The sequence below is a fragment of the Pleurodeles waltl genome, chromosome 1_1, assembly GCF_031143425.1.
Source record: "Pleurodeles waltl isolate 20211129_DDA chromosome 1_1, aPleWal1.hap1.20221129, whole genome shotgun sequence".
In the NCBI taxonomy this organism is placed as follows: Eukaryota; Metazoa; Chordata; class Amphibia; order Caudata; family Salamandridae; genus Pleurodeles; species Pleurodeles waltl.
Window position 1 is genome coordinate 614,903,929 of NC_090436.1, and position 26,158 is coordinate 614,930,086.

A 26,158-nucleotide genomic window follows, 5' to 3' on the forward strand; every position below is an offset into this window, starting at 1 on the left:
CTGTAACAGTTAACTTAGGGTTAACTTAGGCAGCGCAGGACTAATGATATTACAGTGTGGGGGGTTGATGGCAAACAGAGTTCTAAAGGTTGCGTTGTAGCAGGGAAACAGGACTTGAGGTGGGAAGTAAGGAGGCATCAAAGGTCGTGTGCTTGCAGTTCTAAGAGGCTTACTAGGTGTAGTTTGAGGGGCTATAAGTGTACGTAATGTCAGTTGTGGGGTGGAGTGTGGTGGGGGTACGGGCAGGGAAGGAGTGGGAGAGTCTGAGATTTGATTGCTTATAAATAAGGGGGAGGTGGGAGCATTGGCGTCTTGCATCTCCTCACGAAATTGTGTTAGCATGGTATCCCCTGCGTCTACTATATGTCGTTTACAGAGGCGACGGGCCTCCTTGTAGTGCAGATTTGTGCTTTTGGTGTCTCCCCGCCCAAAGAAGAGCGTTATTCCATTTAATCGAAGTGGCTTTCCAGTGTAGGGTTATAGTTTTTGCGAGCAGTAGCGCCAAATTATCATATATGACTCCCTCTTATAGACCCCCTAGAGTCATTGCTTACCATGTATTGAGGTGAGGTGAGCAAGTTCGGTAATGGATGCCAGTGTGTTGTGAACTGTATGCCAATAGGTGGTGAGTGTGGAGCACTCCCACAGCATACGTGGGCGGAGGTCTGCACTATCTGAGTGACATCTGGTGCTTATGAGGTTGGCAGTTGGGAATATGTGGTTGAGTTTTGCCAGGGTCAGATAGGCTTGGTGTAAAATTGTGTACTGGATGCACTTAAATTGCGCTTTGAGGTGTGTTGAGTGCCTATGCCCATTCCAAGTCATGTAGTGGCTGCCCGGTGTCGTCCTCCCGCTTCGGTCATAGGGGTGCCATAGATATCCCAGTGTGTTCTTTAAGCGCCTTGTGCTGTTCAAAGAGTCCAGGTATCCCTTACAAGTGGACAGGAGCTTGCTGTAGAAATCCCAAGGCGCTCTCTCAGAGGGTAGTGTGGTCGAGTAGCCTTAGACTTATCAGAGAGGAGTGTTAGACATTTGCTGCTTGCACACAGTCAGTAAATGAAACACACGACTCAATAAGGAGATACACGCCAACTTATAAAAATAACACTTATCTCTATATATTTTTGGCACCAAGATCATCACGATCAGGTAAGTACGTTTTGAGTTAAGAATTTTTACAGATTTCTGAAGCTGTAATGTTATCCTAGGAGGAAAGGCATATCCTGCATACAGGTACTTTACTGTGACTTACAGGACCAATCTTCCAGTCTTAAGGTGATTATGGGGCAGGGTCCAAGGCAGCACCAACAGGTCACCTCGGTCGGAACTGAGGCGTCTGGATGCAGAGGTGCTTTTGAGCATGGGGTGCCCTAATGTTATCCTATGGGAAAATGAACTTATACTGCATTTGAGTAATTAGCAACAACTTACAGGACTGTTCTGAAGTTAAGGTAAGTATAGGGCAAGGTCCAAGGCAGCACCAACAGGTCACTTTGGGAGGCACTGGGGCGTCCGGAAGCAGAGCTGCTTTTCAGCCTCGGGTGGCCTAATGTTATCCAATAGGGAACTGTCTGGTTAGAAAGATGCTGCAAGCTGGGACTGGGGGACCAGTGCGGCTGAACCAACAAAGGGGGCTCGGGTCTCACAATGCTTGGGGACTTAGGGACACCTTTGGCCATCCTCTCTTCGGGCACAGGCAGTTACAGGACAGGCAGTCTTCGGTGCAATTGTTGTGGCCTGCAGGCAGGCCTGCGGGGCTTGGGCTAAGTCAGCTGCTGGTTTTCTGTTGTTGACTCTTCAGGGTCTGTCTTCTCCTTTCAGGTCAGCAGGAACTGATTTTCTGGTGCTATTATCTCCCCTGAATATTGGATTTAGGGGCATTAGGGGAGTATAGGGTAGTAGCCAATGGGCTACTTACGCCTGGGGTCACTTTGCCCCCCCCCCCCCATATGACACCTTCCTGTGGGAAGCAGGTATAACCCTCTCCTAGTGATCCTAGTTCTGCCACCACCACGATGGCAGACTTTCAGATTTCATGTCCACATCAGGTAGTTCACTTGCCCTCTAGGTGCATGTATTAAGAAATCCATCACTGGAATCACTGAGAATTTGTTAATACGAGATGTTTGATGCCAAACATCCCTGGTTTCAGTGAAGCCATCAGGTAGCTGGGGAACACATATACTTAAAATGGCTTCCCTGATCACTTGCAATGTCTATAGGAGGGGCATATCTGCTCTTGCAGATATGTCCACACATTAATATAATGCACCCTGCCTTAGTGCTGGAAGGCCTGATCTAGGGGTGACTTACTTCTCTTCCAGGGGATCCTCATCAATAGTCATAAACATTGAATATTCCCGCCCTCGTTCGGGGACCCCGGAGCATATATAAAACACACATATAAAGTATGAAATATGCACGAAAAATATATACATAGCATTTTTAGTAGAAAAATGTTCATACTAAACTCATATATACGTGTGTAAAACAGCAATGCAGACTAAAATCATAAACAGGCAAAAATGCTTTATTTCTATGGAGTTTTTTTTTTTTAAACAGTCCTTTTCAAAATTTAAATAAGAGAAAAAGTACTTTCCAAAGCCCCTTAACTGGGCCTAGGGAAATAGGCAGTAGTAACATCAGAAGAAAAAAAAAAAAGAGAGAAAAAACTACATTGAAAACAATGGAGCATTCTTAGCCAATAGACTGCATGCAGGTTAACAGAGGAGAACCATAAAAATTCTGGCACCGTGCCTTTAAGACCCTGAGCGCCTCCAGTATCCCACCATGCCTCAGGGGTGAAGGAGAGGGGACAGTTGGTTCACAGTTAGGTCAGTTCTTTTTTCCGGCTTCTTCTGAGAGGATCCTGGAGCATTGAGCTCTCAGTTTTTCTGAGTTTTTTCTGCTTTTACTCGACATTTAACACCTTTGTCTGAGTCTAGAAGTTTTTTCCTGACTGAAAAATGCCTTCTCTTTTTGTGAAGTGCCCTTCCTGTGGGAAGAAGGCCCAGTCAGATCCACACACTCTCTGCATTGTGTGCTTACCTCAGAGTCACTGCCCTGACACTTGCAGACACTGCAAGAATATGTCAAAAAGAACTCTGAAGGACAGGGAGAAGATCAGGCTTCATGGTCTTCATGAGAGGCAGAAAACATCGTCCTCTTCGCTTCCCAGACAGCCAGCAAGCCATTCTCAGGAGAGACAGGCTAGATCGACGTCAGCAGGTAGGAAGATACCTGTTTGTTCCCCTTCGACGTCATCACTGCCACCATCACACCGCCATAGATCGCAGTCGACAGCCACCCGTCTGACGTCGAAGGATACGACGTCGAGAGAACATGGCCACCGCAGAGGCAGATCTCTGTCGACGGCAACCCGCCGATCGACGTCGAGCCATCACCGGCGTGACCATTTGCCGCCAGAGGCCTCGCACCCCTCAACGTCAAGGAAGACGACGTCGGCATCGCCTCAGCGGCGAGAACGAGGACATCTGCCGTCTGCAGCCCACGACTCGACGGCGAGGCACACGACGTCGAGCAGGTCGCGGTCAGGGGATCGCCGGTCACAGTCGAGACACTCGACGTCGAGACCAGAGCAACCTTCGACGTCGTTGCAGCTGTTGACGTCGACACAGGTTTTACCTCGCTTGCAGGGAGCAGAGCATCGGCTTCCGCCGGCGGATAAGGCCACTCCAGCATCTCCGGTGGTCTCCATAAGAAGTGGTTAATCTCGGTCGAGAGCTGCATCGTCGGGGCATGTCTCGCCCATCAATTTGTCACCAAGGTGGTTGGAGAGCCTTAATAGACCGACTGCCTCCCCAGATTCGCAGTATTCGAGGATGTACTCTTTTTCTGCCTCTCTCCCGAGAACACCATCGCCAACAGCGAGGGCAGGACGGGCTCGTTCTGCTTCTCATCAGTTGCCCACGAGGCCTCGGCGCTCTGCTACAGCATCTCGGAGCAGGTCACGCTCCCAGAGACGATCTAGGTCACTGTCACGCCAACACAGAAGGTCTCCCTCTTGGTCATCGTCGGGGTCCTCTGTCAGACAATACTCCCCGACCTTAACGCATTCTCCACCAGCTAGAGTTTCCCCGGTGGACGACATCACAACCTTTACCGAGATGCTTCTCAGGGGAGCACAAAAACTAAATATAGAGGTTCCTGAACCTTCATCCTCTTCATCCGTCATCTTTGAAACCCTGCAACATAGGGCGGTTTCAAAAAAGCTGCTGCCGCTAGTGCCTGGTCTCTTACAACCAACCATGGACACCTTTTTAGCACCAGCCACCCTTAGATCAGCTCCTGCTAGGATCTTGAAGAAATATAAAGCACCTGAACAAGATCCTTTGTTTCTCGGGACGGATCCGCCGCCGGACTCAGTCATATTGGCCGCAGCCCGAAAAACACACTCAGTGGCATCTTCCTCCATGGTTCCACCTGACAAGGAGAGTAGACACCTAGACTCTCTGGGGAGGAAAATGTGTGGCACGGCGGCTTCCATGATGAAGGTCTCCAGCGCTTCCGCACTCCTAGGCAGATATGACCGTTCACTCTGGGACTCACTGAGCAGGTTCGCAGACAAATTGCCTAGGGAGGACAGGCAGGATTTCCAGGAGATCCTTCAAGAGGGATGTCTGGTCTCCAATCAGGTCATCAGCGCAGCAGCAGATGGGGCAGACTTAGCTGCACATGGGTACGCACATGGGGTTTGCGCAAGAAGGTCTTCCTGGTTGAGACTGACAGGATTGAAGCAGGAAGCGCAGCAGTGTATCCTAAATCTTCCGTTCAACTGGAACTCGCTTTTTGGTACCCATACAGACGAGGAGATGGCGCGAATGAAGACGGAAGTGGATACCATGAGAGCAGTAGGCCTGGAGAGAAAAAAGGACTTCAGGCGAAGGTATAGGCCTTTACGACAGGCGCCCTTTTCAGCAGAGGGTTCAAACCCCTCACTGGTCCCAGAGGCCACAGCAGAGGCAAGGACGCCCACTGTTCCAATCTCGTAAGGCCACGAGGGACCGAGGGTCAAGCAGACCACAACAGTCCACACCCAAAACTCCAGCAAAACAATGAGGACTCGCTTCCCTTAGCACCGTGCACCACTCCGGTGGGGGGAAGTATCAGTGTTCATTCACGAGTGGCGTGGTATAACAAAAAACAAATGGGTGCTCAACATTGACGAGACTGGGTACTCTCTTCTTTTCCGACGACCTCCTCCTCATTTGCCACCAACCAAATGCAATCCGTCTCACATAAGCCTACTGCGCAAAGAGGCTCACGCCCTTTTACGGAAAGAAGCAATAGAAAAAGTTCCAGTCGCGCACAGAGGGAAGGGAGTATACTCCTGTTATTTTCTGGTAGCAAAAAAAGGTGGAGAGGGAGTTTTCAGACCGATTCTTGACTTACGACTACTGAACAAGTACATAAAAAAGCTAAAGTTCAGGATGCTCGCTCTCCACCAGATTTTCCCTCAGCTACACCGAGGAGACTGGATGTGCTCCATCGACCTGCAAGACGCGTATTTTCATATCCCGATCATTCCCAAGCACCGGAAATTCCTACACTTCCGGATAGCCTCCCAGCACTCAGTTCAAAGTGCTGCCATTCGGCCTGAAATCTGCACCTCACGTTTTCTCAAAATGCGTAGCAACGGTAGCAGCACATCTAAGGAAACAAAAAATCTTCATTTACCCATACCTAGACGACTGGCTACTGAAAGCCTCCTCTCCGGAGCAGGCGTGAAGCCATCGGGACATTGTGCTCAGTGTTTTCAGGTCTCTAGGTCTACAAGTCAACTACCACCTTGACTCCAACGCAAAATCTACATTACCTGGGAGCAATACTGGATACAGAGCTCGAAAGAGTGTATCATTCGGAGGAACGACTATTATCAATAAAGAGAAAGTGCCAAGACCTGCTAAAGTCCGACGAACCTACGGCCCGTCAGGTGACATTTCTACTGGGCTCTATGGCCTCGTGCATTTTCATTGTCCCGAATGCCAGGCTACATATGAGGCCTCTCCAAGAGGCGCTAGAAAACAACTGGAACCAGAGCACAGGCCGCTGGGAGGACAGAGTGCGGCTTCCGATAGGAGCGCGACAATAGTTGCAATGGTGGATGCACAGACCTCACCTGTCAGTGGGAGCTCCGTTTCACCAGGTAATCCCATCCAACACTCTGGTAACGGACGCGTCCCTTCAGGGATGGGGGGGCTCATCTAGGCTCCCTTCAAGCTCAGGGCCTGTGGTCCGACAACGAAAGAGAGTACCACATCATCCTGCTGGAGCTCAGAGCAGTCCATCTGGCTCTCAAGTCTTTTGCTCCATCGATTCAGGGGAAATCTCTCCTAGTACAAACGGACAAAACGACCACAATGTATTATTTGAACAGACAAGGGGGAATGAGATCCCTGCCCCTGTCTCGGGAGTCTCAGACCATCTGGCATTGGCTCCTAGCTAGAGGAATGTCGATTACAGCAGTTCACCTACCAGGTCAACAAAATGTGGAGGCGGATTTCCAGAGCAGGCACCTCGAGGACGCCCACGATTGGGTCCTTCACGACAAAGTCGTCGAAGACATCTTCGCTCAATGGGATCGGCCTCAATTGGACCTCTTCGCAGACGAGGTAAACAGGAAATGCCCAGACTTCGCGTCCAGGTTCTACCGTCCGGGATCTCGAGGGAATGCCCTGTTGATCGACTGGTCAGGGATATTTCTCTACGCTTTTCCACCGATCCCCCTCATACCTGCGGTGATCAACAAACTCTACAGATCCAGCACCAGAATGATTCTCATTGCTCCGCAATGGCCTCGTCAGTTCTGGTACACAGATCTCAACCTATCGGAACAACCTCACAGGAGGCTGCCGTGCAGACCGGATCTCCTTTGCAGGTTGGGAGGCAGGATACTTCACCCCAACCTACCCTCTCTGAGCTTGACGGCATGGCTCCTGAATTCCTGCAGTATGGGCACCTAGGGCTCTCGCAGGAGTGCATGAACATCTTGAAGGAGTCCAGACGACCTTCCACGCGGCGTTCTTACGCGTTCAAGTGGAAGAGGTTCTACATATGGTGTCGTCAGCAAGGTCAGAATCCTATACTGGCTCAGGAGGAGGTAATACTGTCTTACCTGCTCCATTTGGCAAAATCGGGTCTGCAGGTATCATCTATTAAGGTACATTTATCTGCCATTACCCCCTACCGTAAGTCACCTTCTCAGGAATCCTTTTTTACAAGGCCAGTAGTCAAGGATTTCTTAGAAGGTTTGAAAAAAGTTTTTCCACCCATTCGGAAACCCTCCCCTCCATGGGACCTGAACATAGTGCTATCAAAGCTTATGGGCCCTCCTTTCGAACCTATACACAAAGCCTCTTTGCAACACCTTACGTGTAAGACGGCTTTTTTGGTAGCCATTACTTCCGCAAGGAGGGTCAGTGAAATTCAGGCTTTGTCCTCCAAAGAACCATACACTGTCTTCCACGAGAATAGAGTGGTTCTACTAACTCATCCATCATTCTTACCGAAGGTGGGGGCAGAATTTCACATCAATCAGACTATTTCGCTGCCAACTTTTTTCCCCAATCCGAAGACTCCAGCGGAGAAAGCTTTGCACTCCCTAGATTTGAAAAGAGTACTAAAATTTTACTTGGATAAAACCAAGCTAATTAGACATTCCAACCACTTGTTTTTATATTATGGTCATTTGAGAACAGGAGAGGCAGCATCAAAACGTACCATATCTAGATGGATAGTTTGATGTATTGTTAATGCATATCAATTAGCTAACAAACAACTTCTTGCTAGACCTAAGGCGCATTCGACGAGAGGAAAGGCGGCTACTGCTGCCCTCCTTAATAATGTTCCAACTCTGAAATTTGTAAGGCTGCTACATGGAAGTCTGTACATACATTTACTAGACATTACTGTTTGGACTCCGATGCCAGAGCACACGCCCAAGTGGGGCAAGCATCTCTGAGAAATTTGTTTGCATGATACATATCTATTCCTGCACTTCTATTAGACAGTCCGCAGAGTTAAGGGATGGGCTTGCTAATCTATTCAATGTTTATGACTATTGATGAGTATCCCCTGGAAGAGAAGGATAAGTAACTTACCTCTAAATCCTAGTTCTCTTCCAGGGGTATCCTCATCAAAGTCATAAACAACCCACCCTCCTCCCCGGACGCACGTGTCCTAGAAGTGCAGGACATATTATCTTTCGAATCTGCTACACAGCTTGTCACCGTAAAAAAGTACTGACCTAACTGTGAACAAACTGTCACCTCTCCTTTACCCCCGAGGCATGGTGGGATCCTGGAGGTGCTCAGGGTCTTAAAGGCACGGTGCCAGAATTTTTATGGTTCTCCTGTGTTAACCTGCATGCAGCCTATTGGCTAAGAATGCTCCATTGTTTTCAATGTAGTTTTTTCTCTTTTTTTCTTTTTTTTTCCTGATGTTACTACTGCCTATTTCCCTAGGCCCAGTTAAGGGGCTTTGGAAAGTATTTTTTCTCTTATGGAAATTTTGAAAAGGACTGTTTTAAAGAAAGAAAAAAAAAAAGAAAACTCCATAGAAATAAAGCATTTTAGCCTGTTTATGATTATAGCCTGCATTGCTGTTTTACACACGTATATATGAGTTTAGTATGAAAATTTGTCTACTAAAAATGCTATGTATATATTTTTCGTGCATATTTCATACTTTATATGTGTGTTTTATATATGCTCCGGGGTCCACGCACGAGGGTGGGAATAGTCAGTCAGTCAGTCACAAAACTTTATTCGGCAAATGCCATAAAAGTACAGACAAAAACACAAATACCACACAATAATTACGTTACAGTAAATAGATAGAAGAATAAAATAGTACCATATCTAAAACATTACGTAAACATCCGGTCTAAAATCTCATAAAAGAAACAAATAAAACTCATAACATAAGAAAAATCACAATAACAGAATACAAAGATTAACTTACAATATTAAACTATACATACATATACATTTAAAATGAAATGAGCCTTTTCCTAATGCTTAAAGAAGCTGTAACAAAATCTAATACAAAATGACAAATTTGTCTATCTGGCAATCTCTGAAAATATATTAAAGCTTCCTTGTAATGGATGGGTCTAACAGAACGTAAAGTGGGTAAAATGCAAACCCCTCTAGGAGCAGCATAAAAAGGGCAAAAGAGAAAAAAGTGCAAAGTACTCTGGGTTGATCTAGAATCACAGGGACAAAGAGGTAAATCCCTTTTCCAAAAACATGGTTCAGGAAACGCTACTTTAAAATGAATTAAATTAAGTCTAAAAAGTGTTAAAAAAGAAAGTATCTTAAAACTGGAAAACCAGGTCAGATAAGGTTCAAGGCATGGGGCTGTCACAACCTGAGAATAGGAATCAAAGGATTTTAATTTCAGAGAACTGTAAAATCTCAGGTCTGATATGTACTCGGAGTAAGTAGCCTTCAGAACGGACCTAGAATTTATAGTTAATAGGTGAGGTTCATCAAACATATATCTAAGACCTAAATTCTCAAAAGAGTTTCGTAGAAACATAAGCCAGGGGATCCTATTTGAATTTTCCAATTGTAAGCATTCGGAAATACAATCTTGGACCAATTTTGCCATTGGGTTTAGCCAACATCTAATCCAAAGCAATAATGGCGCCAAAAAAACCCTATCCTCCAAAAAACACTGACCAAGTTCTTCGTGGCAGATGATATTTGCAGTACATTTTGGAACCAACAGTAATCTTCGCAAAAATTTATTTTCGACCCTCTGGAGAGATGGTACCTTTACACAGCCCCAGACGCCTGCTCCGTAGAGCACAGCTGCGGTACACTTAGAATTATACAGAGTTTTCATATGTGCGGGGGGTCTATGGCCTAGTTTATTAGAGAAGCGAAAGATCGCTTCGGTGTTCCTTATCAGCTGTTGGAGCTTAAAATTAATATGAGTCTTCCAGGACAGAGAGGAACTCAAATGCATGCCTAGGTAACAAAAATCTTTGACCTTAATAAGAGAATGCCCTCCCATAGTAAATTGTTTGGATTTTGTGTTACGTGGGCCACAGGTCATGACAAAAGTCTTGGGGTAATTGACCTTCAAATCGAGGCTCGACATAAACTCATAAAACATGTCCAATAAGCCCTGTAAGCCATTTGCAGTACGAGCAATTAAAACTGCATCATCCGCATATAATAAAACTGGAAGTAATCTTTGGCCCATCTTCGGTACATCCTTTGCTTGTTTAACCAAAAAATCATAGAGCCCATTTATATAAATCAAGAAAAGAAAAGGGGCTAAAATACATCCTTGCCTTACGCCCCTGGTTGACGGAATAGGAGGGGTTCTCTGCCCAGATGAGCCGACCTGAACAGAGACCGTTAGGTCTGTATGTAGACGTTTAATAAGCTCCAATAGAGCCGGGTCACACCCTAGAACTTCTAGGATTTGCCATAACTTGGATCTGTTAACCAAATCAAAGGCACTGGTTAGATCGATAAAAGCCATGTGGATGGACTCTTTCTTAACAGACACATATTTATTAAGTATCAATTGTAAGTTTAAAACTTGCTCAACTGTGCCCACACCGGGTCTAAAACCAAATTGGATGGGAGATAAAATCTGGGCATCTGTTACCCAATCTTCTAAACGGGACAAGATCACACTACCTAAAATCTTTGCCGTTGAATCAATAAGGGAGATTGGTCTGTAACAAGAGGGGTCTTGTCTATTACCTTTTTTAAAGATGGGAACAATAATAGCCGATTTCCATGAAGAGGGCACATTACTAGTTACCACGTTGTTCAACACATTTGTAACCAAAGGGCCCCAGAGCTCAATTTCTGATTTAAAAAGGTCGACAGGAACCCCATCGGGTCCAGGGGCCTTTCCCTGCCTTGATCTATCAATGGCATCTTTGACCTCATGGAGATCAAAAATAATATTTAGGGCCTTAAAGTTAAAATCTGGAGTAAAATGTGTAGCAGGAGTAACTGCCACATGCGAATTCTCATAAGTTTCAGAGCAGAAAACTTTCCTAAAATGATTTATCCAGACATCCTCAGTAATAAAACATTCATTGGCCAAAGAGTTCTTATCAGAAAAGTAAGGGTGATTTATCACTTTCCAGAATTTGGAAGTGACCTTAAATTCAGATGCGGCCAAAAGATCGCTCCAAGCCCTGGACCTAATTTCGGATTTCCGTTTATCAAGGGCAACCTTATAGTCAGTCCTCGCTGATTTTACTAATTGACGTGCGGGAGGAACTGCTTTAAGAGCTTCTTTAAGTTTTTTATGGGCTAAAGAACACGCAGAATCAAACCATCTATGGACCACCGGCCCCTTCCCGGGCCTGTCCATCACCAGGGCGCGTGAGATATCACTACTTAAGGATTCGAATTCTCGCACAATACAGTCAGAGTCTGATTGCTGAGACAAACACGTATAAATCGTATCAGACCTACTTCTTACAATTTCTTGGTTAAACTTTTTAGGGTCAATTTTATCCCATTTTAAACGAATGCCACTATTTAAATTATAAACTGTAGCAGCACACAAATTTTTGTTCAAGGGTGCCTGATTTACTTTTAGGTCCAGTGTAATACTAAGAGGGTTGTGATCACTTGCACAATGAGGCGTAATCTTAAAATTTCTAATTAGATAAAAATCAGAAGAGCTGATAAGTATAAAATCAATGGTACTCCCCTTCAAATTCCCGGTGTAAGTGGGCGTATTACGGGCATCAGGGGCCAATTTCTCTGTAACGTGAACCAGATCAAATTTACAAATAAAAGAATTTAAGGCGTCTCCTTCAGAGGTATGATTAAAATGAATTGGTGACTCTCTACCCTCAACAGGGAAGGCACACAAGTCCGTGTGTTCTTTACAGCATAAGGGAATGTTAAAATCACCCACCCAGAAAATAGTTAAATCACTAAACTGTAAAGCATGTGAGGAATCTATAAAATCCATTACCTCTTCCAGATGGGTCATAAGGAAGCCCCGAGGGATATTATTATAAAAGTTTAAAATTAGAATATCCTTTTGCCCGCTTATAGAGACGAGAACAACCATAAAATAAGGGGAAGACCAAATTAGGGACACATTTAAAAGCGGAAGATTTACAGAAACAAGTACTAAAAGGCCACCACTAGCTCTCCCCATGTGAGAACTCCGTGCCGGCTGGCAAAAAGAAGTAAAGCCATTCAAGAAAAACATATCTTTAGACCAAGTTTCCTGTAGACAAATTATATCATAAGAAGAAATGAAACTCTTCCAGTCCGAATTGTTAGTTTTAGATCGCAACCCTGCTACATTCCAACTGAGCAGGGTTAGTGGTCTAAATGCAGAACATAATGATGAGACTTTGGTATTTAGATGAGTTTGTAAATCTGTAGTACACATTCCTGTGCCCCTGATACGCTTGGATTGGACGGTCCCAACCATCCGTCTCTCTAAATTAGAAGAACAGTGGTGGGTCACCGATAGTCAATCATTCTCATCAAAGTGACTAAGGGTTGAGAATCTATTGCTAGTTGGAACGTTGACCTGTAAGAGAGACCTATCTGGCTCTTGGCTGTGCATGCTTAAATTAGAAATAGGACGATTTGGTAAAAGCACAGGGTCATAAAAATGGTGCAGGGAATGGATTTGAATCTTGTTATTTAACATATTACAATAGGCCGATTTAGTCAAAAAATAATCTACTGACTGAGGATTGGCAAAGTTTAAAATAACATAATCGCCCTCCTTCAATTCTTTTGAGAAGCCAACCCTCTTCACCCTTCGGGCCATAAGAATCTTATCATTACGGAAGCCTGAAGAATTTGGTTTAAATTTAGAATTCAACCAATGGCCGGCTTTCCTAATTAAAGAGTGGGTATCTTCTAGTTTGCGGCACTCCAAAGGAGGAACGTTAGAAAGAACCAAAACGTACGGATTACAGTCCGGAGGTAAATGTAAAAAGTCTGCATGATTAGTGAATAAGTTGGAGCCATTGTCTTGCAACCTAGAGGAGTGAGCCTTCCTTGCTGGACATAATACAGGGTTATCCACAAGGGTTCCTTGGCCAGGGACAACTTGTAGATCAGACAAATAGTTACCGGCTCCTTGGGGTGCCAATGTAGGGGGAGGAGTAGGTAAATGAACTGATTCGGGGCCAGGGAGAATTCCCGAGCTAAGTGGGCCAGGTTTAGAGAAACTAGATAAAAGCCTAGTTACATCATTAAAAAAACAATCAAGCTTCTCGGTAATCAAAGTTGTAATTTTAGCCTCTAAAGTTGCACAAAATAATTTAAGTGTCGAGTCAAATCTATTAGAGCCATCTTCAGAAATGATCGTACTTGGAAGACATTCAGAGGTAAAAACCAAGGGGGCTGAAGGTTTGTTACTTTGGGTCAAATGGGTAGGTAAGTTCTTTTTAAAACCTGTGACATTTTTTACATTTTTTGGCTTTTTCCCGGCTCGCCTCTTCTTCGTAGGTGGAGAAACAGTCTGAGAACCCTCAGAAGGAGGAGTAACTAAAAGGGGAGAAGAAGTAGTACGATCAAAAGTAGGAATTTTGTCTTCTTTCAACTGGATGGAGTTTGTTGTTAAGGACAGTGGTGAAAGACCAGTACTTAAGGAGGTAGGAGCGTGGCTGATAAGTTCCAGAGAAGGTTCCAGCGGAGGATATTGGACAGTACTTTGGACAGCCCCAATCCTTTCTTCTACATGTTCTAGTTCAGACTCAATGGCCCCCATTACAGAGGATAAATAACTGGTAATGGAGGACTGGAGGGAGCTGGACCCACCTATCCCCTTTTGAACATTAATTTTCCTTTTCCCCATATTTAATAAGAGATCGCACTGTACCTGGCGCAGCACACAAGTATAAATGACACTGTAGAGAGGAGAAGGCGTTAGAGGGGGGGCCCAGCCCGGCCTCTTCCGGTCGATGACGGGCGAAGGACGGGCCCGCCCTTTGCCCGGGCTTCGCCCGGGCGCCGCCCGCGCGCGTCCCGCGGTTGCGGGCGCGCTGTGTATTAAAGAAGGGCTTCCCGCCCTATCAGCAGCTGAGGCTGCCTCCGGCAAAGTTTAAAGGGCTCCCGCCCAGGAAAGAAGTTGTGCGCGTCCCGCGGTTGCGGGCGCGCTGTGTATTAAAGAAGGGCTTCCCGCCCTATCAGCAGCTGAGGCTGCCTCCGGCAAAGTTTAAAGGGCTCCCGCCCAGGAAAGAAGTTGTGCGCGTCCCGCGGTTGCGGGCGCGCTGTGTATTAAAGAAGGGCTTCCCGCCCTATCAGCAGCTGAGGCTGCCTCCGGCAAAGTTTAAAGGGCTCCCGCCCAGGAAAGAAGTTGTGCGCGTCCCGCGGTTGCGGGCGCGCTGTGTATTAAAGAAGGGCTTCCCGCCCTATCAGCAGCTGAGGCTGCCTCCGGCAAAGTTTAAAGGGCTCCCGCCCAGGAAAGAAGTTGTGCGCGTCCCGCGGTTGCGGGCGCGCTGTGTATTAAAGAAGGGCTTCCCGCCCTATCAGCAGCTGAGGCTGCCTCCGGCAAAGTTTAAAGGGCTCCCGCCCAGGAAAGAAGTTGTGCGCGTCCCGCGGTTGCGGGCGCGCTGTGTATTAAAGAAGGGCTTCCCGCCCTATCAGCAGCTGAGGCTGCCTCCGGCAAAGTTTAAAGGGCTCCCGCCCAGGAAAGAAGTTGTGCGCGTCCCGCGGTTGCGGGCGCGCTGTGTATTAAAGAAGGGCTTCCCGCCCTATCAGCAGCTGAGGCTGCCTCCGGCAAAGTTTAAAGGGCTCCCGCCCAGGAAAGAAGTTGTGCGCGTCCCGCGGTTGCGGGCGCGCTGTGTATTAAAGAAGGGCTTCCCGCCCTATCAGCAGCTGAGGCTGCCTCCGGCAAAGTTTAAAGGGCTCCCGCCCAGGAAAGAAGTTGTGCGCGTCCCGCGGTTGCGGGCGCGCTGTGTATTAAAGAAGGGCTTCCCGCCCTATCAGCAGCTGAGGCTGCCTCCGGCAAAGTTTAAAGGGCTCCCGCCCAGGAAAGAAGTTGTGCGCGTCAATGTTTATGACTTTGAGGATATGCCTGGAAGAGAACTAGGATTTACAGGTAAATAACTTATCCATCTATTACATGCTTTGTCACTGTTATGTTTTCATTTTGAACTGCACCAAGACACGCAGCCTGCTTGAGTGGGGTGAGGGGTCCCTTAGGGTGGCACAATACTTTCTGCAACCCTTAGGGGAGCCTCTTTGGTACCCATGTCCTAGGTACCTGGGGTACTATCCACCAGGGACTTGCAGGGATGCCAAAGGTATTGCCAGTTGGGGAACAATTGTACCGTTTAGGAAAAGAGATCTGGCACTGGGGACCTGGATAGCAGGAACCCAGCGCGCTTTCTGGCAAAATTACACCGGATACTGGGCAAAAAGTGGGGGTGGCCATATCAAAAAAGGGCATTTTCCTACACTACCCATGTGAGCGGTGCCCAGCATCGTTGGAGTTTGATGGAGGGGAGTAGGATCTGGCCAAGAAGAGCTTCTGAAAGTAGATTGTTTTCCGTCGCAGTTTCATACAGGTTGTTACCTGTCGACCAGCTAGATGCCCACTGGAGCTGTGCTGCTAAATAGTAGAATTCGAACGAAGGACCGAACCCCTAACCCCCGCCCCACCCCACTCCCCCCCCCCCCCCCCCCCCCCCTCCCAGTCCCTACTGCCCTTCCGGTAATTGAAGTTTGGCAAGGGCTAACCAGTGGTGCTTATTGTCCCATAATAGTTCCCCACCATAAAGTGTATTTCGCAGGAGAAAGCCCTTTGTGGGTATACCGGGACAGTCCTAAAATAATATAACAGGTGAGGGCCAGCTATCATCTTGAAAAGAGATTTTTTTTCCTGTGAGCACTATTGGGAGACGTTTCCAGAACAGGGTCTGGGATTTGAGAGATGAGTGCGCATTTCAGGTTCCTTTCAAAAAGGTCGACCTGGGAATGGTAAAGGTAAATCCCTAAGTATTGGGTTGTCTCCTGGCCCAGTTAAGGAGATCACCCCCATTCGTTCTTCCAAGGGGGGGGGGGGTCACAGGGGGCAAGACTTGGGATTTTGCTCCAGGAGTGTGACGTATGCCAGGTCCATGCTAACACGGACATCTCAAAGATATACCAACACTTCATCAGCATATTGAGATACCGTGTAGACTTTTCCCCCCTCCCCCCCCCCACTTGGATTCCCCAGCTTCCCCCCCAGCCCTGAGGCGCACTGCGAGGGATTCTATAGCAACGACAAATAGGACTTGGGAGAGGGGACAACCCTAACAGGTGCCCCTGCCAGTGTGAAAGGGGGTGGTGGTTAAGTGGCTGATTCGCACTCTGGACTCTGGGTTGGTATAGAGCAATTTTGTGTACGCTAAAAGCCGGTTTCCTATTCCCACCTGTTTAGAATTTGGAACATGTATTCCATGGATAACATATCAAACACCTTTGAGGATCAAGGCCGTAGCATGTGGGAACTGTAGCAATACCTGATGCATCACATGAAGGAGGCGCCTAATATTGTTAGAAGTATTGTTACTGGGGACAAACCCATTTTGGTCTGGGGCACAAGGTTGTGTAATACTTTGAGGTAGCAGCCTGCAAGTATTTTTCCTAGGATTTTAGAGTCAGTTCCCAGGATTGATATGGGGCGATAAAACCCATAAGTGTGTTCGGTCTCTCCCTGGTTTTGCTAAGGAGGTGATGAGAGATTCTATGAGTTTGGGGGGGGTAACGTTCCAGTTTCTTGAGCCTCATTGTACATGGTTGTGAATTTCGGTGCCAAAGGGGTCGAAAAGCAATCCTAGTATTCGATGGGCAGGCCGTCTGTACCCGGGGATTTATTACGGGCCAGGTTGTGATGGCTGCTTTTACTTCGGCCTCAGTAATGGGGCCATCTAGTTACTCTTGTTGCAACTCCGAAATGTTAGGGGTTGGCTGGCCAGAAAGGAGCTGACTGTGGATGAACTGTTTGTTTAAATTGACAGGTATAAAGCAGAGTAAAAGGCTTGGAAGCCTTGAAGGATATTGTGTTGTGTGTGGAGGGGAGGCTTTGGGCTGGTGTTTTCTCAAATATTATGGGAGGTGTGACCTGGCATGCAAGCCACGCCAGAGGGCGCCCCGGATTGTCACCGGTGGAGTGTATCAGAGCTGTGTATGCTGCAAAGTTATAACTGCAGAAACACTCCAAGAGGGAAACATGTCTGGTTTTGGGGTCAGTGAGGGTCGCTTAGGCATCTGCATCATGTGGGATCCAATGCTCCTGCTCCCTTAGTAACAACCTTAAAGGCCTCCCATTCAATGGTACGAGTGGTGGCTGTAGCATGGTTCTATGTAAAATACTGGCTTATGTGTTTAAGTTGTGTCTCTCTGAAGCTAGGGTCATTGAATATATCTAGGGGGAACCGCCACGTGGGGACTGGGGTGAGTGTGCTTCAATCCGTATCTATGATGTATGCTGCATGGTCAGAGATAATACGCCAAGGTAGTCTGTGTGTTTTGAGTTTAGAGGATAGTGGGGGTGCAGAGGAAGCGATCGATGCGGACATATAAAATGTGGTGGGCTGAATTGTGCTAGTATTGCTCATGTGTTGTGTGATGTGACCTTCAAAGGTCTGATAGGGATCAATATCTGACCCAGTGTACAAATTGCACGGAGTGGAAGTGAGTGAGAGGGTGCTTACGGGAGGGGAGGGTGAGATTTGTCTAGATGGACATCTAGTATGCTATTGTAGTCCCCAGTATCCAAGGGATATCTGGCCATTGTGCCAGGACCCCGGACAAAGTGGTCCAGAACCCGGACTGGTCTGTGTTTGGGGCGTATATGCTACTTAAGAGTAGCAGAGTGCCATCAAGGTGGCCCTTAGCGAAGGCATACCTGCCCTCGCTGTCTTTAACCATAGTAAATAGTTGGAACGACGTGCCTGTGTGGATCCAGATTAGAGCTCCTTGGGAATATGTGGAATATGTTTTACCACAGATTGCTCCCCGGCACCTCCTCTGTAGGCATTGTAGTTCTATGCTTGTAAGGTGAGTTTCCTGTAGGAAACATATATGTGCGTGTTGCCGTTTTAGATAAGAATATACGGAATTGCGATGGTGTGCTGTGTGCATGCTTCTGATGTTTAGGGTTAAGGAATCACAGCTGTGGGTGGCTGACTCTGCATGTATATGTGGTGCGTAATGTGGATTGTTCCCACTGCTTGAGGGTAAGAACTGTGGAAACAAAATGGCTAAGCCAGAACCGTGTCAAGAGCCGGCAGCAACAGGCTGCTTGCCCAAACCAAAAGCCAACAAGGATATCATGAATGAAGGTCTGAAGGCGGTGTCTTTTGGCAGGTCTAACCAGAGTGACTGGAATAGATGAGTGGTTAACAGTCCAAGCGAGGGGGTTCCGGAGGGGTGATCTGGAGTCCAGGCAAGTTGAGGGTTGTGCATCAGTCTGCCGGGGCCATTGCCTCATGTGTGAAAAAGCGTTTAGTCAGCAGGGCTGGTTCTATGCCGCTGCAGGGTCCATTGGTGGTGCAAGGCAGGGTGCTCCCTGCTGGGGGGGCATAGTGGATGGGGTGTCTCACCACTGGACCCCCTGCAGGAGCCTTGGTTATGGATCTCTGGTCCCTCTAGGACAGTGGGCCATCAAAGGATGTTGCTGGATGTCAGCTGGATGACTGACAGAGCCACCTCAGGTCCCGGTGAGGTAGGCTGGTCAGCACTGAGGTGGGCATTACTGGAGGTGGATGATGTGTCCGAGTCCAAGGGTTCAGCTGGTTGATAGAATGACATGGTCATGGCCAACTGTTAACCCTCCTGAAGTTCCAGCTGCGAGGGCGTCCTTGCTGTGCCAATCATTTTCTAGTCTCATTGGTAGAAGTAGTGCCTGAGGTGGCCCTGTGTTCTATCTAGTCCCATTCGGATGAGGGGTCAGTGAAGAGGTGAGCACATTGGACTCGTATAACTTTGTTTGTCGGGAAACAGCAGTGACTATTGGAGGTTCAAGTCTCATAGTTGTGTTTCACTCCAAAGAGGGATGAATGTTGTTGTTGCACTGCCACAGTGAAATCTATAAATATGGACACACTGCTATTTTCAATTTCCAGGGGGCCTCCTGTCAGGCCGCCTGCAAGATAACTTCTCTATCTTTGTAATGGAGGAGGGTGGGCTATGACTGGCATTGGGCACGTTCAAGGGAAAAGTAGGGGAACGGTTCCGAGGCTGTGGTTAAGTACCGGATATAGTTCTACTGGCAGGGTATCATGCCATCAGTCATCCTGTCCCTCTGGGAGTCTTAGCACCCGGATGTTGTTGTGGCGCGCTTGGCCCTCCGCACTACCAGTGTGTAGGAAGTTGGCTCTGTATGTGCTATTTCAAAGTAAGGAATAGCATGCACAGAGTCCAAGGGTTCCCCTTAGAGGTAAAATAGTGGTAAAAATAGATAATACTAATGCTCTATTTTGTGGTAGTGTGGTCGAGCAGTAGGCTTATCCAAGGAGTAGTGTTAAGCATTTGTTGTACATACACATAGACAATAAATGAGGTACACACACTCAGAGACAAATCCAGCCAATAGGTTTTTATATAGAAAAATATCTTTTCTTAGTTTATTTTAAGAACCACAGGTTCAAATTCTACATGTAATATCTCATTTGAAAGGTATTGCAGGTAAGTACTTTAGGAACTTCAAATCATCAAAATTGCATGTATACTTTTCAAGTTATTCACAAATAGCTGTTTTAAAAGTGGACACTTAGTGCAATTTTCACAGTTCCTAGTGGAGGTAAGTATTTGTTAGGTTAACCAGGTAAGTAAGACACTTACAGGGCTTAGTTCTTGGTCCAAGGTAGCCCACCGTTGGGGGTTCAGAGCAACCCCAAAGTCACCACACCAGCAGCTCAGGGCCGGTCAGGTGCAGAGTTCAAAGTGGTGCCCAAAACACATAGGCTAGAATGGAGAGAAGGGGGTGCCCCGGTTCCGGTCTGCTTGCAGGTAAGTACCCGCGTCTTCGGAGGGCAGACCAGGGGGGTTTTGTAGGGCACCGGGGGGGACACAAGCCCACACAGAAATTTCACCCTCAGCAGCGCGGGGGCGGCCGGGTGCAGTGTAGAAACAAGCGTCGGGTTTGTAATGGAAGTCAATGGGAGATCTAGGGATCTCTTCAGCGCTGCAGGCAGGCAAGGGGGGGGTTCCTCGGGGAAACCTCCACTTGATCAAGGGAGAGGGACTCCTGGGGGTCACTCCTCCAGTGAAAGTCCGGTCCTTCAGGTCCTGGGGGCTGCGGGTGCAGGGTCTCTCCCAGGTGTCGGGACTTTGGATTCAAAGAGTCGCGGTCAGGGGAAGCCTCGGGATTTCCCTCTGCAGGCGGCGCTGTGGGGGCTCAGGGGGGACAGGTTTTTGTACTCACAGTCTTAGAGTAGTCCTGGGGTCCCTCCTGAGGTGTTGGATCGCCACCAGCCGAGTCGGGGTCGCCGGGTGCAGTGCTGCAAGTCTCACGCTTCTTGCGGGGAGCTTGCAGGGTTCTTTAAAGCTGCTGGAAACAAAGTTGCAGCTTTTCTTGGAGCAGGTCCGCTGTCCTCGGGAGTTTCTTGTCTTTTCGAAGCAGGGGCAGTCCTCAGAGGATGTCGAGGTCGCTGGTCCCTTTGGAAGGCGTCGCTGGAGCAGGATCTTTGGAAGGCAGGAGACAGGCCGGTGAGTTTCTGGAGCCAAGGCAGTTGTCGTCTTCTGGTCTTCCGCTGCAGGGGTTTTCAGCTAGGCAGTCCTTCTTGTAGTTGCAGGAATCTAATTTTCTAGGGTTCAGGGTAGCCCTTAAATACTAAATTTAAGGGCGTGTTTAGGTCTGGGGGGTTAGTAGCCAATGGCTACTAGCCCTGAGGGTGGGTACACCCTCTTTGTGCCTCCTCCCAAGGGGAGGGGGTCACAATCCTAACCCTATTGGGGGAATCCTCCATCTGCAAGATGGAGGATTTCTAAAAGTTAGAGTCACTTCAGCTCAGGACACCTTAGGGGCTGTCCTGACTGGCCAGTGACTCCTCCTTGTTTTTCTCATTATTTTCTCCGGCCTTGCCGCCAAAAGTGGGGCCTGGCCGGAGGGGGCGGGCAACTCCACTAGCTGGAGTGTCCTGCTGGGTTGGCACAAAGGAGGTGAGCCTTTGAGGCTCACCGCCAGGTGTGACAATTCCTGCCTGGGGGAGGTGTTAGCATCTCCACCCAGTGCAGGCTTTGTTACTGGCCTCAGAGTGACAAAGGCACTCTCCCCATGGGGCCAGCAACATGTCTCGGTTTGTGGCAGGCTGCTAAAACTAGTCAGCCTACACAGATAGTCGGTTAAGTTTCAGGGGGCACCTGTAAGGTGTCCTCTGGGGTGTATTTTATAATAAAATGTACACTGGCATCAGTGTGCATTTATTGTGCTGAGAAGTTTGATACCAAACTTCCCAGTTTTCAGTGTAGCCATTATGGTGCTGTGGAGTTCGTGTTTGACAAACTCCCAGACCATATACTCTTATGGCTACCCTGCACTTACAATGTCTAAGGTTTTGTTTAGACACTGTAGGGGTACCATGCTCATGCACTGGTACCCTCACCTATGGTATAGTGCACCCTGCCTTAGGGCTGTAAGGCCTGCTAGAGGGGTGTCTTACCTATACTGCATAGGCAGTGAGAGGCTGGCATGGCACCCTGAGGGGAGTGCCATGTCGACTTACTCGTTTTGTCCTCACTAGCACACACAAGCTGGCAAGCAGTGTGTCTGTGCTGAGTGAGAGGTCTCCAGGGTGGCATAAGACATGCTGCAGCCCTTAGAGACCTTCCTTGGCATCAGGGCCCTTGGTACTAGAAGTACCAGTTACAAGGGACTTATCTGGATGCCAGGGTCTGCCAATTGTGGATACAAAAGTACAGGTTAGGGAAAGAACACTGGTGCTGGGGCCTGGTTAGCAGGCCTCAGCACACTTTCAATTGTAAACATAGCATCAGCAAAGGCAAAAAGTCAGGGGGCAACCATGCCAAGGAGGCATTTCCTTACACAGTGCGTTCAAGTTTCTAGAAGCAGTCGACAAGATCATGGTTGCATTTTCCCAAAGCCTCCAGTTATAGGGTGATGTCTGAAAGTGTATACTCTGTGTCTGTCACTCTGGAGGCTAGCTTCGTTTGATAGTCTGAGAGCAGCCAAAGTTCCATGCATAGCTCCTCGATCTTCTTCTCCATGGACGTTCTGGACATGGCGATGGCTTGCAGAATGGCGTACAGCTTGTCCTGGGTGTGTAAAGGTTGCTCTTCCCACTAACTGACCAGATCCAATCAGTTCGCTGAGGTTACAGAAGGAGATGGTGGCCTGGAGGGACCTTTGTTCTGGCCAAGGCGTTCCATTGCCGGCAGGGGGGCTGTCAGAGTGTTGAGGTGACTGGGGAGGGATGGTGTGTGTTCTGGGCAGTCCCTAGTCGCCTCATCGACCCTAGTTACGGGGTGGTGAAGTGCCCCAGTGCGTCATTTGGTGCCATCACACAGTCACCCGCTGCATACCCCCTTTTATTGCTCGGTCAGGATTATATTCACTGGCTTGTCATGGATGGGCACCAGCCACTGAGGAGGCCCCAGCAATTACCGGTCCCAGCCACTGTTCGATTGGTGCCTGCTCAATGGAGGCCCAGTTGGTGTTGGGCAACAGCAAGTCAGAGGGTGGGGGTCCCCTGTGAGTGTGTATAGGGCAGCCCCTGCTCAAGGCCAGCCCCTCACTGTCCAGTGCCAGCAAGGGCTGCTGGAAAGGGAAGAGGGAGAAGGTCTCCCCCCAAAGTCCCCAGTGATGGTCTCTGAATCCAGCTCTGGCGCTTGCCACTATTCCTGGCAGCTGCTGAGCTCGGGGCCAAGAAGGGCCCCAATATGCTGTTCAGGCCCCCCCCCCCCCACACTGCTCCCAGTGTCTGTACGCTGTGGGCCCCACAGGCTCAGTAAGGAGGTATGTGCGGACCCTCCTGTGCAGAAGTCCCGCTGGATTGGTAATCTCCAGTCTGTTTGTTATCCGGGGTCCTGAGGCCAACAGCAGGGGTAAGGATGGAGAGCCTTGTGCTGAGAAGGGTGGGAATGTTTCTGGGCGTATCGCTCAGGAATGGGCTTAGCAGCAGTGTGTGTGTGTGTGGGGGGGGGGGGTCACTCACGTAGGCAGATCGTTCCCTTGTCCAGGGGCCCAACGCTGAAGTCTTTGCTTGGTCTCTGGAGTCGTCGGGACCTTGGGTTCCAAGAGAGCAGCATGGCTGGGGCTCCAGCGATTAAAGATGGTTCTCCAGGGTGAAGGCCCGAGGGTGGGAGGAGCGCTGTCCTAGAGCGTGCTGGGCTGCCTCTCGGGCCCGAGAGTGGCCTCCATGCTATTCTGGAGGTCCTGGCGCTGTTGTGATGAGTGCAGCTTAATGGCGGGCCGCTAAGAGGGGGCTGCCTTGGGGCTCAGTGCGGTGAATCGCGCCCCTACCGAAATTAATGGCGTCTTGCAGGCCCCGGCGGTCTGGGTGCTCCCTCCCTGAGACACCTTGCTTTGCAGGATTTAAGCGGATTCCCAGCCCTCAGATACAGAGCTTTACAGAAAGCAGACCACCATTTTATGCGGTCAGGTCACCCTGACTAAATGTTAATCTATTAGTAGGTTCTAGCAACTGTATTGGTAGCACAGTGTTGTATATAATCCTGTCTTTCACGGTTTTGAATAAGAAAATTCCGAATAATTTCTCTATAGAAGTTTCTCCCAGAAACTAAGAAAAAATAACTAGTGTCTTTGTAAGAGGTTCTTTTGAGTTTAAGGTACATTCCAAGTGACCTCTAATCATTATGGCCAAACTCTATTCCAGTAGTATTAATGAACAAGTTGAGGCAGACTGCAGGCTGGGCCAAACGGTTTATTCATAGAAAAAAAGGACACGGAGATGTGAAATACCCTCTGAATTGAGCCATTGTGGTCAACTGAGGAAGCACAGTGATATGGGGATATGTTGAAAGAGTGATTTGTTGCAGGACATTCACTGGGGGTGCAAATGATGCATTGAATGAAACCTGTCTGTTTAAACAACACAAGCACTGTGTGCTCTTTGCTGTCATAATGCATAGTGCTTCAGTTTGAGATAGCACCTATGCTTACCTAGCAACACTGATATTGCATTGCAGTTTTAATGGCTTCTAATTAAACTTAAATACACCACTCAATTTTTTTTAATCAATTGGCAAATAATAGATTTTTCACTACCATATTCCTTAGTGGAAAGTCATGTAAATTGATATAAAAGTATGAGCACAATCCATGTGAAGAATACAACTAGAATCCTATCATATTGCATGACTTGTTTAATAGTAGTTGGCTGTCCTATTCAGTTGCAGTGGTAAGGGTGTCTGTGTTTTGCCAGATCCACTCTATGGCCAGTACAACAGATTGGTGCATCAACAGTGCATGAATTCTAAAGAACTTTTGTCAAAATTCTACATTGCCTAATGAAGAAGGATTAAATGTTTAGTGCCTAAAAACGTTTGTTTCAAGTAGCCCATAGAGACTACCTACAGCTCTGTCCAACAGGCACATGCCTGCAGCAGCATTGGCTCTTTTAATAGATTATTGGCTTTAGATGGAATTGATGTCCCTTTCAAGGAGAAATGCTGTTCAACCTGCATGAGCACTGACATACATGACTAAAAGCTGGGTTGAAGAACTTAGTTTGTTGATTGTTTCAGAAACAATATAGGGTGCGTAACATTGATTTTAAAAAAGACTTCCTGAGTTGAGGAAACGGAAGGCTATAGCAGGAAGGTGAGTTATAAATATATTCAATCAGTTAAAATTGAAGCCAAGACTTTAAAAACCTTATGAATTAGTTGTGAACAGTACCATTAAATTGTAACTGTTGAGTATATTTCAAAGCACCCAGAAGCACAGCAAGACTTAGCGTCCTCCCCATGCTTCCTCTGATGGAACTTTTTAGGTAAATTTCTACATCAACCATTTTTTTCCTCCTTGCATAATGTTTTACATATACACCATACACATGTTTTAATGCTATTGTTTTGTCACATACTACCCAAGTATGCACCCCGTTCCTCTGAATAAAACAAATTCTGAAAATAGCAACAAGTTTTTCCTGCATGGATTATCTTCAAAATATCGAGGTTCTCTTATCTTTCTCCTTCTGTACTCACAAAAGGGAGTGCTTATTCGCCTATCGACAAATTTCTCTGCATCTTCTTTGTACAGACCTGTAACATGCAGCAACACAATTGTGATTCCATTTGTTGTTGGCAGAGATACAGAAGTCTTGTGCACTTCTGCTCCCTTCATCCATTTCCTGTGGCTAAAATTCCCCAGTGGCAGCTGCAAGGAAAAGTACTTAGATGCTGGAGTCTTTCTCAGCCCCTGTAAATATATTAGGACACGTATTGTTTATAAGCCTCTGCAACAGTTAAAATACTGTCAGCATTGCACTACTATAGGTTGAGATTTACCTGTTGTAAGGATTACCATCTAATCTGTTCATTATCTCACAAAGCAGAGCTTGCGTGAATCGTATTTCAGTGTTTTGATATACTTGCTTAGTGAATCAACTTTTTTCTTGAGCCACACCAGTGTTTCACACCATCACCTTTTGCAATGATTGATCAGGCTCTGACCATAAAAACACAATCATATACATATCTTAAGCACAGTAGTAGGTCAGTGTCTTGTGGTTAAGGTGAGCTTTCACCTCAAGACCACCACCAACAACAAAGTGATGAAAATAATGCGTAAATTACTCTTAGCCACTGGCGATCATTTGGCCACGTTCTAGTCCATCTTTCTTTACCTACTGTGCCACTATAGCCTGGGACTGGTCATGGACTGGAATGCACTATTATTACGATGGGCTAACCTGGTATTCCTCAGAATCTGGGTAATTAATGCAGAATTTATCCACATTTGTCTGTCCATCTGCAGGCATGGGGCGCATGCCCCGACCCACAAGCCACACCCAGACCTAGATGGGCCGCTCCTGCAAATACAGTGCTCAACCTTGTGCAGCTGCTCTAAAGCGCTGCTGTCCCTATACAACAATAGCACTGGGGTGCTAAAAGTGCTATAGGTGGTAACTGAAGTCCTGGGGTGGGGGGTTGGAAAGCAAGGAGGCAGGTGGCGGGGTTTGGGTGAGTGAGCAGAAGCG

The 26,158-nt window shown here is 47.5% G+C and overlaps 1 protein-coding gene across 1 annotated transcript in view; it reads left to right on the forward strand.

Moving 5' to 3' along the window:
- Positions 1-26,158, forward strand: part of WDR36 (WD repeat domain 36) — a 543,291-nt gene that overhangs the window by 184,752 nt on the left and 332,381 nt on the right. The gene's annotated exons all lie outside the window — the stretch shown is intronic.